Below are 17798 nucleotides of genomic sequence, written 5' to 3'. Positions count from 1 at the left end.
GCAGAGCGAGTTTGTCGTGTTGTTGGAAGACGCTATGAGGCAGCCAGACTTCGCCAAAAGCGTGCAGCGCTTGCAGCTCGTTGTTGACGAGGCAAAAGTGCGACTTGATCTGGCGACGTCTAAGAGAGCCTGGCTGATGATCTCGCGCGTGGGGATAAATACAGGAAGAACAGTCGCCTACAACAACAAGCTCAGGCAGGTAATGCCAAAAATGAAACTCGAGCTGAACAACGACAAGAACACAGAGACAAAAAACTTGGGCTGCGCCTCACGGACGGGGGTCCTTCAAAATTAACGTGCCAAAGAGTCACCCATCTAACCCCATCCATAAGGAGGCGATGAAAGCGCAAGGTCTGGGAGAGCAAAAAAAAACTAGATGTCCATTTCTCCCACCCCACCCGCACCACCCGACCCAACCCCAGCGACCACGAGTCATGACAAAAACAAGGTGTTAATCGTTGTGGGAGCAGTTGTTTTGACAGGTCTGTTTGTTTGGAAGCGCTTGAGGAAATTTTGTGTAAAAGAGGCGACCACAGCAAGAATTATAAGCCAGGTGTGTTCTGCTAGAAAGGAGATGGCCTTTCCTGCCGCTATGAAAATGAAACTCACGATCGAGCTGATGAGGCGGGGCAAAAGAGACGCTGGTTCTATTTGCCAATATCTTGCAGACCTTTCCCCACGCCTTTGCCCAGTGCTTTCAGGACGTCTGTTATCGCTCCTATAACAGCGCCAATGACAGTCCCGGCGGCAAGGATAATAGCAGTGATAATGAACCCAAATTGTTTGATAATTTATTTTACTCTTACGAAAAGGGGGATGCTTTTTTCTCTCTCTGCAATCTCCGTTCTGAGCCATGCCAGCTCCTCTTCACGCTCAGCTACTCTGGCTTCGGGGGCTTCTTTTTCAGAAGGCGAAGCGTTTTTGTCATTGATTACTGCTTTATCTTCCTCGTTTTGGCGTTCAAGCTCGGATTCCTTTTCCCTAAGGTCGTCGAGTGGTTTCGTGCAGTTGAAACTTTCTTCAAGTGTGTTTATTTCCTTTTCCATGGAAGCAAGGCTTCTTCTCAGCTTATGGACTTATTTTGTGATTTCTCTGTCTGTTTTGGTTGCTTTTGTACGTCATCAAGTCAAGTCAAGTCAAGCAACTTTATTCAAACTCGGTAAAAACATCAGGCATATAACTAATATAAAATTCTAAAGCTATTCTTATAAAATATGTACATATAACCTATGATCTAACCTAATAAATAATATGATAATAAATAGAATATAAAACAGTTGTACATATAATATTAAATAATCAATAAATAATAAATAGTATATAAATTAAGTTAGCCTGCTTTCCATGGATGCCGAGTGGATACTATGTGAAGAATTCCTTGCAGCTAGATTTAAAAATGTGTGTGGATGCTGCTTGCCGAAGAGTCGAAGGCAAACCGTTCCATAAGACCGCCCCGCTATAACGAAAACTATTTTTAAGCTAATTGGTGCGGGGAGAGGAACATCAAATTTATTAGAGGAATTTCTCAAGAAATAATTCGAAACACGGTTTACAAATCTATCCTGTAAATATTCAGGCGCTAAACCGTGAGTACATTTGTAAACCATGTTTACTGTGTGGAGTTCACGACAACGAGCAAGTTGAGTCCAATTTAACTGCTGAAAAAGTGGCTCTACTTCAGCGTCGTAGTCAGAGTAAGACAAGATCCTGGCGGCGCGATTTTGGAGCTTCTGCAGCTTCGTGGCATTAGTTGCCCCTCAATTATTCCACAATATGTCACAATAATCATAGTGTAGCTCGATTATCGAATTGTACGCGCAAATTAAGGTTTCCAGAGGAACGAAAGGACGACAGCGCTTTAGAGCACCAATCCCCGAAGCTATATACTTTTTTAGAGATTTTAGTAACCAAGAGATTTGGTAGAGACAACTTGAGAGATTGGGGAATTATCAATCGCTAGAGCAGGAGATCGGTCAAGAATCCGTAACCTTTGCCGAGACACAATCACCATGAATTCAGTTTTGGATTTGTTTAGTGTCAGTTTCTTGGCCACTAACCAATCGCTAATGTTGGGAAGGTCATGGTTTAGATTGCGCTCTATAAGATCAGGGTCTCTACCGGCAAAAGTCAAGTGTGTGTCGCCAGCATACATCTGAGGAACAGAGAATTCTAGGCAGTTTGGCAGATCGTTTATGTACAGTATGAATAAAAGTGTGCCTAGAATAGTTCCCTGAGGCATCCCGAAGGAGAGGGATTTGCTACCCGAGAGAGAACCATTTACAAAACATTTTTGAGCGAGCACGGGAGAAAAGATAGGATTCAAACCACTTATAGGCAGGACCAGAGACACCATAGGCGTCCGATTTAGACAAAATAATGGAGTGGTCGACGGTATCAAAGCTTTTTTAGATCAGAAATACCACGGCATTCGCCTTTCCCCTGTCTATATTGAATGCTCAGTTGTCAGTGGCTTGGAGTGAGACAGTGACCGTGGAATGAAGAGATCGAAATCCAGATTGATGACCGAATATCAGATCATTCTGAGTTAAATAACCGTACAAGTGATTGTAAATGATTATCTCAAAGACTTTTGACACAAAAGGCGTGACAGAAAATGGGGGATAATTATTCAAATCTGAGCGCTCTCCTTGTTTGAACAATGGAATCACCTTTAAGAGAGCTCTTTTTTAACCCGTTCAAAATCTTCTTGAAGATTTTTTTTCAGTAGTTCCAATCTTTGCAGTTCGCTTCCACTTATTTTTTCTTCATCAAAAGCATCAATCTTGGGTTGGGTTTATTCGATTCTGTTTTTCAGCTTTTGCATCTCATCACTGACTCGTCGGCGACCGGCGGCAATTCTTTCCTTCTCTCGTAGTTGTTTTTCCACCTCTCGTAATCGTTGTCTTTTTTTCTCTGATCGATTTATTGTCCTCTGCAATGATCTTCGGTTTTTGGGCTAAGAGCATTTTTGACTCTATCTTTGAATGATCACAGCTGGCCCGAATCGTCTTTCTTGAAAATGTCGGACTCGCCGCCCTTTGGCCCAAACGAAGCCATTTTAGCTTCATCTCCTTTTTTGTTAAAGCCGATTGGTCCAAGTTTGGCGAAGCTGACTTTCGGAAATCTTCTTTCGATAATCTCTCTTGCTCTGTCAAGTATTGCTCGTTTCTCGTCTTCGTGAAAAAACCTCCAATCAGGGGTTTGTCTTCGGCAAAAAAGGTTCCGGGCAGCCCGCTCTGTTCTTCAGGAAACTTGAGCATTTCAATTTGTTCGCCTGGGTGGTAAGGTGTGGATGTAGTGTCCAGCTGAAATGGTCGGGTGCGGTTAACTTCTTGCTCGTCGTCGTCATAGTCATCATCGTGGTCGAGGTGCCAGTGAAAGCTGGGGCTTTCATTGTCAAAACCACCCTTTGCCATTTTTTGTATATATAGATATAATGGACGACAAAAAGTTGCAATTTAAAAAACTAATTGACCAACGCACAGCAAAATATGGCCGAGCGCACTGGGGAGCGCATCACTTTTGTTCTCAGTGTGGCAAACTCAGGCGAGACACTTAACGTTTACGTGCCCAAGCTGAATAAAAATGAGGTCATCGTGGCCGCTTCTCTGGCGCTGCGTTTGAACATCGATCTGACCGGCGGCCACGCAAACAATTTTCTCGTAAGGAACGTCTCGAGAGCACTGGTGGACAAGTTTGCTGTAAAATGTGCGGGCACCACTCCTCAAGAAACAGTGGGATATGACATTTTACCAGGATCTTTTCCTTCCACTGCATGAGCGCTAACATGCTGCTGGAGAGGATTCAAACCGAAAAACTTTGTAAGATTCGCTCGAACGCCGATGACAGAGACAACGAGCGTGGACGGTGAAAAAACTCTGGAGGCCGTTTTTGGCAACAAGCACCGCATCCGACTGGACCACCCTATTCTGGGCGATCACGGAGTTTTCTACCCACAAGCCCTTTTCAACGATATTGTGTTTGAACTGACACTTTCGCCGGCTTCGCAGGTTGTGAGAGGCTCAGACGCATCAAAGCTGGTCTATAAGCTGACAAACACTTAGATGGAGTATGAGACCATCCACAGCAAGAAGCTGGCCAGCAGCTATCATGGTGTAAAACAGCGACAAGGAGTTCTCTTTTGACCACATCATGCGGAAGAGGTGGTGACCTTTAAGAAGACCAAGGCCAGCAGGCTCAACATCAAGATGAACCTTCAGCGCAGGTCACTCAAGGCCATTCTTTTGCTTTTTATCGAACCCTGCACAGCTGGACCCCGAGGGGCGAAAAAATACGTTAACCCTGACATCACTAAAGTAAGCGTCACGGTGAACCGCTCACCCAACAGGATTTATAACAACAGCAACGAGGCGCAGGATATGTGGCGGGAGATCAGCCAGTTATTTCAGTCCATTCTGCCCAGTAAGCAGAATGGACCTCACAAGGTTTTACACGGATCACAAGTTTGGGTCGATCATTGACCTTCGTTCCATGGCGGACACCACAATGCACGGTTGCGGCGTCCGTTTTTTGAACACCAAAGACGGTCTCTTCCTTGAGATCGAAAGAAAGCCCTCTGGTTCGAGAAATCTGAAATGCCGCGTTTTCACAATCACCGATTCTCAGATGAACATTATGGACAGACAGTTGATGCATGTGCAGTATTAACCATAAATGGACCCAAACAACATTCCGTTTAACCTCTGATCGTGTGCCCGACAAACTCCGGCAAAGTCCAATACCTTGTGAACTAACTGCGTAGCCCCTTTCCAGGCAAGTTTGACTGCATGGTTTAGATATGCCTAACCTTTCTCCGAAACAAAACCTACGACGAGTTTGTGGATCACGATTCACACATTTTTGTCATTGACTACCCGCAAGAAGAGTTGGAGCTCTGGCTTCAAAAGAGCGGATATTTTTTTAGGGAACAAACACGCTTATTGTTTTGGACAATTGCGCTGCCTCGAAGGACGTGAAAGGCCGCACAGGTCAGCTGGTTTCCCTCGGCTTTTCAGCCCGCCATACAGGCACCTGCGTTTGAGTACTGACACATGCACAGAAGATCACCGGCATTTCAAAACCATTTCGTAAAAACGTAGCCGCCATTGTTCTGTTTTACACTTTGAAGGGCAAAACCATGAAAGCCATCCCTGAAGACTACGCCGGCGAGCTTTCCTCCGAAGGGTACAAAGAACTGATGGCTGAGCTGAAAAAACAAAAATATCCTTATCTGGTCGTTGCCCTAAGCCATGCCTTTGGAATCAAAATTTTCAGTTAATATATACGGCATATCTGAACAGGATGCTGAACAAAAGCCCTCAACGAAGTCACGCAAATGCTGGAGGCCACCCGATACAGCTCGAAACCCTAAGATTTTCCTGTTTCGCTCCCTGCCAACCACCTTTCAGAGCAACGTGAAAAGCTTGCTGTGCTTGTTTCCGGGGGCAAATCCAACGAGGCGCTCGGCATCCAAGTTTCTCATGAACACACCTCTCGGACAAAGATGTGGAGAAATTTACAAACGATATGAGGCCTAAGGCTTAGGCTATTCCACTGGCTTTGCTAGCAAAGCCATTGGAGTGGTTCTCAAAGTGGATGACGTGGAAGCTTTGCAAAAGGATCTGCCAGGAGATTTCGTTATTAACTCGACATTCTCATCTGTGGCTGGAATTACAGTACTGCGCTGCGGCCGCCTGTTTGTGGTTGCCATTAGGCCTTTCCCGATTGCGCTGAGCACCTTTTGAGCACTTTTTTGAGTCTGGAGCACTATTTTGCATTTTGAGCACCCTTAAGCACTTTTCCGCACTTTGGGCAACATTTGAGCAATATTTCACATTTCGAGCAACATATGTCTTCTAAAAAATTTTAAAGCCAAAACTGTGTGTCGCTCGCAACGAGAATCGTGTTCCAGGTCATAAATTTGAATAACTAATGATGTTGTCAAGAATAAAAGACCGTTGTCATGGAAAGGCACGTGAACTTATCCTCACTGAGCGTGAGTACAGAAGTTTCTGATTGGCTGATGTATCATGCGTGTGTCATCTCAAATTTCTAAATCATCTGATGCTAGCACTGCTGAATTTATTTACAATTCGTAACCGGCTTTAGTTTTTTAAAAATATTATTGTTCTATATTCTATCAACCTTTCGTAACAACCTGTCGAATAACACTCGCAAAATAGATTGTTAATTACTTCAGTAAAAATTGACATATTTACGAAAAGCTTAGAGGTAACTGTTCACAACTTTTAGCACTTTTTGAGCACTATTTCGAGATTTTGAGCACTTTTTGAGCACTTTTTAGCCATTTTTGCCAGCACTTTTTTAGGATTTTACGACCGCAATCGGGAAAGGCCTAGTTGCCAACTCCGCTCTGATCACAGCCAAAAACATCGACTTTGAAAAAGAACCTATAAAGGAATCTGTCAAAAACCTGGACAAAAGCCTTGCAAAGAAGCTGACTAAGAACCTGAAACGGAGCCTGCAAAGAACCTGAGAAAGGACCGTCAAAAGAGCCTCTCAAAAAATTTTCACATTATTGTATACAACATGGAAACGAAAGCTGATGCACCTGCCGAAACACCTGCTGAAGTCCCAGAGCAATTTTTGACAAAAGTTCCTACAACAAAGCCTGCAAAACATCCTTGGCGAGTTGTAACTGGTAAAAAGGTAGCCGAACGAAACCGCGTGCCACTTGACCAAAAAAAGAACCAAGAAACACCAGCTGCCCTGCAAAGCAAAGAGAGTAAAAAGTAGACAGAAAGCGACAACGATAGAATTAACCTCTATTTGATACTTGACATAGGAGGCCTGGCTATCTGTGCTCCGGGCGTTTATTATCAGCGAGAGGCGATTATGGCCTCCCTTCGCCGAAACCCGACACCCAAGCCAGAGCCCCGCCACAAACTTCGCTTCTTGATTGAAATTTAAGCATAATATATACAATCATGTCCAAAAACAAGCTTGTAATATCTGTTCTCGATGCCGCAACGCTCACCGGCCTGGCCGCCGGCATCGGGTAGATTGCGAAAAAAGCTGTAAACGAAAACTTCACCGCCGACTCCAGCAGCAATACGATGAACTATATGAAGTTCATCGTCGTGACTGCTGCAGGAATCGCTCTGTCTTCCCAAAAACGTCTAAGTTTGAGGGTATTGTACATTGCATGGCAAGTGTTGCTATTATAGCTGATGGTGCTGTGCTTAACGCTGTTGCTTTTACTGACGGTAATTTTCTTGCCCGTTTTCTTTCTGGCGATGACCCACAGGCTTCTCTCGAAGAAAAAAAAGACATGACGAAGCTCTGGAGGCTTATCAAGCCGCTTATGTCAAATATGAAAAACAAAGAACAAAGCTGCTTGACTGGATCAAAACGCAGCACGAAAACAACTACAACCGTGTGCACCAAGACGAGCCGCTCACGGCGTCCAGCGAACCAAAGTTCTTTTTCTTCCACACGACACTTAAGGGGACGAAAAACATACAAACATGCTTTGACCGTCGTCGATGTGGACAGCTGTTTCAAAGAGGCTGAACCCTTGACCTTGAAAGACCTGAGGTTACAAGCGCTTTTCAAAAAATTTACAAACGCGGGCCTTTGAAATTGTCACATCTGCTTCAGGTCGACACAGGCCGATAATTCATGGGCGCTGTCACGAAAGAAATGGAAAAACACAAAACAAACATTCGACGTTGGCGCCCGGAGATTCACCTGGACAAGCAATCGTGGAAAGACTCAACCGTGCTGAGCGCCTGTCCAGACAACAGTGTGCTGTCGAAATGGGGCTTCCTGAGGGCCAAAGATCTTCCGAATGGGTCGTTCGGCTTCCTGCTGTGGTCTCTGCTCTGAACGGCGAAGTCACTCGCCTCACAGGCAGAAAACCCGCCGAAGCCATCAAAGAAAAGGCCGTTGCTGCAAAACCCTCCACTCCCTTTTTGCGCCCTGTAGGAAAAAATGGAAAAAAATCCTCGCCAATTATAAATGTTCGATACCTGTATCAGGCTGGTGAGCTGGAAGGCGGGAGGCAGCGAGCCACTGATGTTGTCTGGTCTTTGAAAGTCCATAATTTCCTGCCTCCCCTTGTAAAGCCCAACGAGCCAATTGTGTATTATTTGCAAGACGGCCCGAAACGGGGGTTTGTGCTTGAGGAGCTGCTTGCCATTCTGCCCAACACTACTCTTCCTTTTGTAAGTGATACTCAGTAGGCTCCGGGTGGATCCCGTTCTGCAGCACTCACCGTAATAGGCACTCATCTCCAGCTTATTTTGGGTATGTATTCGCATCGTGCCTCTCACCACCCTGAACCCGGGTTTATGGCTTTGTCCTCCACTCCTTTGAACGCTGCCTCGTATCGCTCCCATGTGAGTTTGTTCTGCCGCTTGGACACGACCTTCGATGACAGCCTGGCTTTACTCTTCTCTTCGTTCTCCATGCAATAACATTTACTGCAGAGGGTGATCCCACGGGTTCCTTCGAACTCCAGCTTGAGGAGGCCCGGCATGCGATTGCTCCATTTGTCCCGCCCCCGCCGCCGTCCGCCATCATAAGCCAGAGGCCCGATTTTAATGCGGCCCGAAGAGGCCTTATCACCACAGCAACCACCGCAAATCGGTTTCCAATAACTGACAAGCGTTAATTTCGTAATTAGTTTTAGCATTCCTCCAGACACCTTTTAATAGAGAGCGCCGGACACATTGCCTGTCAAGGAACTTTGTACTTCTGGTTAAACGAACCAGACATCTGAAGGAAAAGCGAAATTGGATCAGACTATTTGGGTAATATAAATTCATTTCACTGTCGATTGAATATTTGGAAGTCGATCTTCGCGGCTGGCTCCGCAACTGATAACTACAGTTTTCTCGCCAAATTTGGATTCAAATAGACTTCTTAGCTTTCAAGTGCTTTGCTTGAAGAGTATAGTGCTCCAATCGCTTATTTAACTTCTTTCGAGAGTAGTATGCTGCGTCAACATTGGTGTCCCTCGAGGTGAAAACGGCGAGTCGGCGTAGTTTTTAATGAGGAGTCACAACTAGGAATTATACAGTCTCTGCTGGCACAGCTTTCTCCGGTTTAGCAGGAACTCTGCGTGGAAAAGACCCTGACCACAGAATTTTTTAAAATCTTCTCTATTTGATCATGAACGTTTGAGAAGGGCAGTCAACAACGCAGCTTTTATTGATGCCGGTGTAAACGAATGCGAGAGCTCGAGCTCTACCTAACATCTCCTCGAAGAACAGCAAGACCGATCATCTGATTTAATGGACGATCTTTCTGATCAATCGTCGAAAGATTCAAGTCTTTTTTCTCTGGCTTAAGACGATGTAAGTGTCGATTTGCCTCCAGTGACAAATCACTCCCCAAAAACCCGCCAAGCACTGTCGAAATCCTGCCAAAATTTTCTTCGCTGGCAGGAGCTTATTACGCTGGTTTACTCTAGATATTCTTCCACTTCAACGTCTGCGTGTTCGCTTGGGCGATCTCACTAATCAACGTCACAGATAGATATAGTCTCTATATCAGTCATTTCAGTCTCCTTGAAATGTCAATCATAACCAAAAAATTATTATTACAGGTTACCTTTGTATAGTTCTTTGTTTTTTACAAAGGCCAAATTAAGGGGCTTCCCTCTCCCTCAGAGCTTAAAGGCGGCGTGCCCAAGATTCTGAGGTGAAGTTAGTCTCTCTCTTAAAATGTCGGTAATCATCCAAATTATTATTGTAGGTCATCTTTGTATTAACACATATTTTATTGATAACATACTAACTATTAAAATCCTATTTACAATTAATTCACTTTAAAAAAAACTATTTCGTTAAAACACTATTTACAACTCCTTTCGTGAAAAAAAAAACACTTAGTTTTGATTAGAAAAAAAATTCATTTCATTAAACAAAAATTATCATCTTTGTACTGTCATTTGTTTTCTAGATAGGCCAAATTATGTGGCCACCCTCTCCCTCAGAGCTTACAGGCTGCGCGCCCAAGATTGTGAGGAGAAGGTAGTCTCTCTTTTAAAATGTCGGTCATTATCCAAACTATTATTGTAGCTTATTTTTGAAGTGTCATTTATTTTTCAGATAGGCCAAATTCTGGGGCTACCCCCTCTCTCAGAGCTTACAGGAGGCGCGCCCAAGATTCTGAGGTGATGGTAGTCTTTCTTTTAAAATGTCGGTCCTTATCCAAGTTATTATTGTAGGTCATCTTTGTACTATTATTTGTTTTTTCGATAGGCCAAATTATGGGGCTACCCTTTCCCTCAGAGCTTACAGGCGGCGCGCCCAAGATTCTGAGGTGAAGGTAGTCGCTCTTTTACAGTGTCAGTCGTCTAGCATAGTATTATTTTCCAATGTTCAGAGTAACACCTTCTTTATAAAAAAATTTTTGGATAGTTTTCCTTGATTTGTGGCAGAGAAAAGACCAGACCAACAAATTTATTCTACTTTATGTGTGGTGCGACAATCATCGTGGCTGACTGGCCTCCAAAGTTCCTTTATAATTTGGACGCTTCTCAGGTGTTCCTTCACTGGTTGTAATCCAGAATCGGCGATTCTCACTAGCTTGAAGCTCTTGCATTGCATCAGTTCCTTCGAAGGAGACCTTTTTCTTGTCCCGAGTACAACATCGATTCTTTCAAGTTGACCGTATCTTGTTCGTGCAAGGCTTCGGCAATGGGACCAGTTCTAAGACCATTGCAGGAAAACCGTTTGGTAGAAGAAGAGTACAATGGTGGCTTTCGGTGCGTAACCTGTATGATGCTCGGTATATCACTGGTTCAGCCTCCGGTTTATTCATCTTATTGCCAGTTGTAGGCAAAGTTCACGCGTACATTATCGCACGTTAACTGGGTTGATATAGAGGAAACTCGTATGTAAGTCATTGACTAAAAACTCCCGCGCGTTAGGCCTTTGTGCGACGGACGTCCCTTAGAAATTTAAATTGCCCACATTGATCGCCAATTCTACTTGCAAAGTGTTGCTGATTGGGTTGTGTAATGTATTCTAGACGGTAAATTTAGTACTAACTTGCAGACAAGGATGTAATGAGACACTTATTTAAGTAGGTAGGCCTGCTGACCACCATCAGGCAAGCATCCCTCTTGTATTCCTTCGGTAGCCTGTCCATGCACTGACCTTTGGGTACAGAAACTTGCTGTCCCTTGTATTAAAACTTGATAGTTTTGGCGTTCAATATTTTTAACAGGTGCTCACAAAGCACCGGGACTGCATCGTGCGCCTTTGACGCTTTGGTACCCTGCGAGCTTTAGTTCATCGCGTTTTGAAGGATGAAAATTAAGTTATTCTCGCCTAAGAGAAGACTGCTAAAACGTGTCTTTCAATGACTACAGTGAAACGCCCGGAAATGAAGGATGTTTTGAAAGAAACGGGAAAACTGATAAAAGTACTTATTTGTTTTGATAAGTGAAATTAATGAGAAATAACCATGAACTAGTTTTGTTTTCTTTTTTTTAAAGCGGTTTGTTTGGTAGCAGATTTGTACATTACTTTCAATCAAACATGGATCGGGTTAAAATGATGACAGAATGTAATTAAAAAGCATTAGGTTGACAGCTACAAAGTACGTGCTTGCCTTAAGCTGCGAGTATCCCGCCACGTTTTAAACAAAGGGCTTCTGACAAAGCCGGCATTCTAATCCGCCACAAATACGGAAGCACGCGTCTTTCAAAGTCGCCTAGTACTTAAAATCGGGGCTACGGCCTGTTATTGCGAGCCAATTCTTTTTTGTCGCTTCGAACTTTTCGAGAAGCTCCGGTCGGACCGCTTCTTCGAGCGTTTTGCATGAGAACGCCCAAAACATACTGTCCGTGTCCATCTGGATGAGTTCGAAATCCCTTCCTATCGATGAAATAGTCCAAACAATCGTAATAAAACTGCAACATTCTCAACTTGGCAACTTGATACACGACGATGCCCACCATTTTTTCCTTTCGAAACTTTATCTCAAACACGTCGCCGATCTCCTCCAGGTCATCGAACCACGCCGACCGTCTGTGATTTGTGGACCACAAGCTGGTCCTCTGGGTATACCACCTCTGTCATTCTTTCGCCTCGATTAGCTTTCCGTAGCACTGTTTCCCAACAACTTGAACACCTCTGCGAGGAGGGCTTTGTCTGGATCTTCGTCTCCTCTGCGCCTGTTCTCGGTCACTTTGTTCACGAACCAGGTGAAGATTTTCTCTCGCCTGTAGTCGATGGTTCGATGAACCGCTGTGATCTCAAGACCATGATCGAGATACCATCCTAAGAGCGGAGCGTAAAGCAATATCTTCATCCCCGCGAGCCGCCTACAAAACGTATCATTTTGTAACCCGGCCGGTTCGCTTGGTTCTTTCGAAATAATCTTTCATGTGCTTCGGAATCACCTTGGATGGAATACAACCGTCGTAAACAAAGGCGGAAATTCTTCGCATTTTTCCCACAGCTCCCTTAGGACTCTGATATCCACCTGCGCAAAACCCAACCACATTTTCTCTCTTAGCCGGCTTACTAACCTATCATCCTCTTCGGCGGGAATCTCGTAATACACCACTTTTCCGGGTCCGCACGGCATTTCCTGCAGCATGGTGTTTGGTTAACACGCATTGGCGTCGTAATCGAGCATCCGCTGGCACGTGCGAGCGTTTTCATACTTACGCGATCTTATCGCCGTCCCCCCCCCCCCCCCTCATACTTTCTGGTGAAAACCAGACTTGGTCCGCCCACGACTGCCCCTTTGAGTATCTCGTACGCCTCCTTCCCCGGCGCGTACAACTCTGGGGCGTTCAAACCCTGTATCGTTCCATGCAGGAGATATTGCAACGACACACCCGGAAGCGACACAGAGTCTTTGAAAATGTTAACATCAAGCCCTGAGTAAAACCCTCTCATTTTCTCCAGCGCTTCCAGGAATGGTCCGACAGCAAGATTGTTGTAATACTCTAACCAATCAGCGAGCGTTTTTACTTCCCCTCTCCTGGAACACTCGCAGGCATCCTGCATACTCGTCCGGTGACAAAGCAAACTCATTCTTCAATTTTGAGAACCAACAACAATACGGTGGCAATCCATTATAATCCGGTTTATCTGCGCAGTCAAACCACTCATACGGCAGCCATGATTTTGTCTGGCTGCTTCCATACGTTTTCAATGATGTCCAAAAACGGTGTAGTCAAGAACATGATTCTTTTTTGCTACTTGGCCACCGCCACCTGCTTCCTGCTGCAATATGCGTTAAGGAATACTTTTTGATAACATTCAAATCATACTTACCCTAGTAGAAACCCACCACTGGTATTTGATTGCATCATTGTCGCTTGCTGTTTTTTCGGCAATAACTCGTAATCTTCCGGCACGTAGCTTTGTCTCACCCTCTCCCTCAAAATTTCTTCTCGCGTTACCAATGCTTCCCAGAACTTTCTTAACAGCTTATTCGGCTCTTTTGCTGAAATATGCTCAGGCTCTCTGTCAAACGTCTCCGCCACGGCAGGAACGTGCTCGCTCTCGAAAACCAAATCTGCTGAGGGCGTCTCCTTTTACCCAGGATCTTGATACGCCTCAAAACCGAACACAATCGCAAGTGGAAACGTTTCATTCTGCTTGCGTGGAAGCTTTCAACGCCTTGGCTACGGCTTCTCATGCTCCCACCGCACAACCAAGTTGTATCCCGCTTGGATGATTGCCTCACTTCTTCGCAACGTTCTTTGATATACATCTTCTCTTGTTACATCCTGTCCTATCTCCGTGTGCAAAACATAGTCTCTGTCGTGGTAACATTGTGGACATCCGTGGAAATGACACCCATGAAACTGGTATATTGTTTTGCTCTAATGAAGATACCCGTCCACCGGATGTCCGGCTATCAACTGCTCACCTCCCTTCCCACACAGTTGATAATGGATGTGGATTCTATGCCGCTTTGCCTCGCTTTCTATCCAGTAACAGGCGGTTTTTTCGTATTTACCCCTTGGATAAAATGCTCTTTCGTACAAGGACTCTGGTGCATTTGGAACTTCATGTACTGCGAAAAAATATTGTGCCCGAGTCGTCTTGTTATTCTCAGATTATTCTTTTTATGTTCTCGTCTATGCACTGTCAAACAACGAAACACACAGAAATTGTCGTTGAAAGTATCCAACGGATACAAACCTTTCTCGGTCCGCAGCCGTTCTGGCAAACGCCCTTCCCCCACATGCAACGGTTGGTTGTCCAAAATTACCTTGATTTGGACCGAGACATAGCTATCGAATGCATATGTGTTGGACCAAGTGAATGTTTCAGTTTCCAGCCTTGCTGTTTCTTGTCTCTGTATCCAGCCTCTTGCCTCTTATAGGCTAATAGTGCGAGACAGTTGTTGCGCTAAAATGACCCTTCAAACTGAGCTTGTTCCAGGCGTTCAGATAGTTGGGACGACAGAAAGAAAAGGATTTATTTGAATGCTACCGTTAATCTTTAACAAGTAGTTCTTGCCTTGTTCAGAGTAATTCACTGTTCTCGCACGGAAATTTCCAGCCAGGGTAGATATTAGGGAGTTGAATCTGTTAACAGTAAATGATGTGTCTTAACCAATGAGTTGTGACGATTTTGAAGATGTCATTTTGCTTTATTTTTGCTTTGCCTATTTGTTCATTGCTGTGGTAGTGCGCCATTCACTGTACCCCGCCTGAGAAAAGGTGGCTGTTTAATGCTCATGTCATCGGCTTGCCCCTGGGGTAGACCCCCGGGCCAACCAGGGGGATTGTAAAATGGGTGGAGCCAAGTTGAGGATTTCCCCCAGGGAAAGGGGAATTTAATAAGACAAAGTCCCCTGGGTCAAGTGCTTCTCAACGAAAAATTCCCCTGATATCCACCTCAAATAACTGGGATTCACGTGACGCAGGGGGCGTTTTTCTGATATTTGGGAATGAAATTTTACTCATTCGTGTTGGGCTCGGAGAAGCAATATAATATCTTTATTGAACAAAAATCACTACAATGAAAGGACACCTGAAGATAGATTCAACGAGGTTAGGAGAGACTGACAGTTTTTCCATAGACTACTAAAATGACCTGAAATAATCTACTTGGTGATGCTCAAAAATCACAGTTACTCATTGAATTTCATTCACGTATGAATTTTTAATAAAGTCTACGAGTGCTCATCTTCTACGTTCGTAATAAGAATGATCAGTTAAGAGATCTGAAAATATATTGACCCGGTTGTTTTTCAATAAACGAATGGACGCTGATTGCTGTTTTTAGGAGTCAGTTTAGGTGATCGTATGCAGATTGCCAAGTTCTACCTTTTTTACTGCTTTGATGAATTGTGATCGTTGCGAGATTGAAGGAATTTTTGCGCGGACTAGAATGCCCTTGAGAGATTTTTCTTTCCTGTTGGAGACAATCGGTGGCTGGTGAAAGATATTTTTAAGCTTAGCTTTCTGTTGAACGATGTATCTTGCAGTGTTTCGTGAGAATCTTTTTGAGATTCGGTGTGGCGTGATTGTAGATGTTGTAGGTAGTAACGAACGGTAAAATCTCGTTTGTTTTGTTCTGTTGCGAAGAACCTCGTTTCTGTCGGTGAACATAACCTCAGTCAGTATTTCTTGAACGAGCGTTTTATGGGTAGCCTCGTTCAAGGTCTCGTTTGCTTTGTTCACAGTTTTCTCTAACTGAGTTAGTTCTTAAAAGACGTAATGCTTCTCCTTTTATAAAACCCTTTTTGTGATTCATCCCCGTGATATATAAACCTATTTCAATTAAGGTTGCTTCAGAGAAGAATGATGCATGATGCATGATCCAGTTTCATAGCCCGCGTTGCATTATTAATTGTAGCAAGTCTTGTAAATTATGTGCCCCCAACGAGCCTAGAAACCTAGAAAGCAAACGCTGCTGACGCTTCTATGCTATGTCAGTAGAACTTTAAGACAATGTATTTCGAAACACTGAATCCTAGGCTTTCAAATTTGAGACAGTGATTTGAGGTTAGGTTTTTCTCTGTGACCATATGCAAATACTGCAAATTTTCAAAGAGTTTGCTTGGCTCGTGCATGTGGGAATTTTGGATGGAGTAAAAAAAGGCAAATTAAAGGCGTTTGTTGAACTACAATAAATAACTTAACAGTACGTGTTTACCTATTTTTGAGGCATTTTTTTTAAAAAACTGAATAAAAAAAGAATAGCGTTGATTTGCTTTATTGAAATAACCAGCTTCTGGCCCATGCAAAAACGTAGTTTAATCAAGGGGTAAAACCTTATTCATTTGATGTTGTTAAATGAAGAGGCTTCTAATTCTTTACTATGAGATTTTAAAAATGAAATTTTTCAGCTGCTTATGCTGAAGAATTTTAGCAGGCATTTGACTTTAAAGCTCTCTTAAAAGCCTTCTCACAAATGGTCTTCATTATTTTAATGAACGTGAGCAAGACTAAACTTCCCGCTACAAAAGGGCTTACCATAGTGCACTGCAGCCTATGAAACATGGTTCACGGGAGCAACCTTAATTGAAATAGGTGTATCCCTGTGGGTACCGTCCGCGATTTTACAAAATTTGCAATTCCCCCACCCTCTTCCCTTCAAACTTAAAACAATGTCGTGAATTTTCTCCTCCCCAAGGGCAGAGAATCCAATCTATCCCACTGCATTCCCCGACATATTCCCCTGGTTGTCCTGTCCCAGGGGTCTACCCCCCGGGGCAAACCGATGACATGTACATAAGCCTCCTCTTGTACGTCATTCATAGAAAATGATCTCAGGAAAATTCGATGAACATTTATTCAACACAATTATTTCACTCCTATTTGGGTTTAAACGGGGCAGAGAATTTTTCATATTTATCTTAAAATGGTACGGGTTGAAATAGATTCGACATTACTTTTCTACGGAGTAATTCATACCCTTACAACATGCAATTCGGAGGGATTGTAAACTGTCCCTTCACCGTAAATGGTGGCTTTTTGACTTCGATTTGGTTTCGTCCAGCTGTATAGGGTTTTATTCTCATTTTAAGGTTATTTGATTTTTTTTTCCTTTCTTCATCGTAATCCGCATTTGAAAACTTGCTTATCTGTTAATATTTGCGCAATATATATTTAAAATATATTAATTTAATATTTATTATTTGTGCGCAAACTGTTAGCAGAATAACTTAGGGACGATTCGTTTCCCGCAAATGCGTATAGCCGTCTTATTTTACCCGTTGAAATTAATTATTGGAGAGGTAAAGCATCACGTTTACATATAAAGTCAAACTGCAAATTTGTACCACGTGACCAAGTTTCGCCATTACTTGTCGTTTACGGTTCATTATTTCTACACATAATTTAGTAGTTTCACGCAATTGTTTATCCATAACGGCATAAGAATTGTTTTGAGCTGTTTTTATCTGCTTATTTTCTATTTTGAAAAATTCTTAACTTAAATCTGACGTTTGCCGAATACGTTAAGCTTAAACTCTCCATTGTCAATGCTAGTTTGTAAACGTGAGACCTTGCAACATGTGGAACGCGTGCATTTGGACCTTGCTTTACGGATTCATTTGCATTTGATTAAACATTTCCATGCGAGGTTTTTTTTTCTTAGAGTGGCAGCTTGCAGAAAATTGACAATTTATTGGTTCTTTTCTGATATGATAGTCATGATATTAAAGAAAACGTCTTACTTTGTGATGCTACTGCAATCTACGTAAGTCAAATGAAGCTTGCACCTGGTGAAATATATATGTGGTAGTTAATGTTTATCCCAGGTGATTTTGTTTGTCCTTTGTTTCAACTTCATTAGCATATATTACCATACCCAAGAACAAAAGAAAAACAAAAATTACCTAGG

At 43.3% G+C, this 17798-nt stretch overlaps 2 pseudogenes; one reads left to right on the top strand and one right to left on the bottom strand.

Annotated features, from left to right (window-relative positions):
- Positions 1 to 432: 432 nt before the first annotated feature.
- LOC140934442 (uncharacterized) lies at positions 433 to 3416 on the bottom strand (annotated as a pseudogene).
- Positions 3417 to 3787: 371 nt separating this feature from the next.
- On the top strand, positions 3788 to 4481 carry LOC140934441 (uncharacterized; annotated as a pseudogene).
- Positions 4482 to 17798: the final 13317 nt, after the last annotated feature.

This window comes from Porites lutea, chromosome 4 (genome assembly GCF_958299795.1).
Source record: "Porites lutea chromosome 4, jaPorLute2.1, whole genome shotgun sequence".
NCBI classification, from domain to species: Eukaryota; Metazoa; Cnidaria; class Anthozoa; order Scleractinia; family Poritidae; genus Porites; species Porites lutea.
This window is presented reverse-complemented; position numbering and strand designations above follow the sequence as displayed.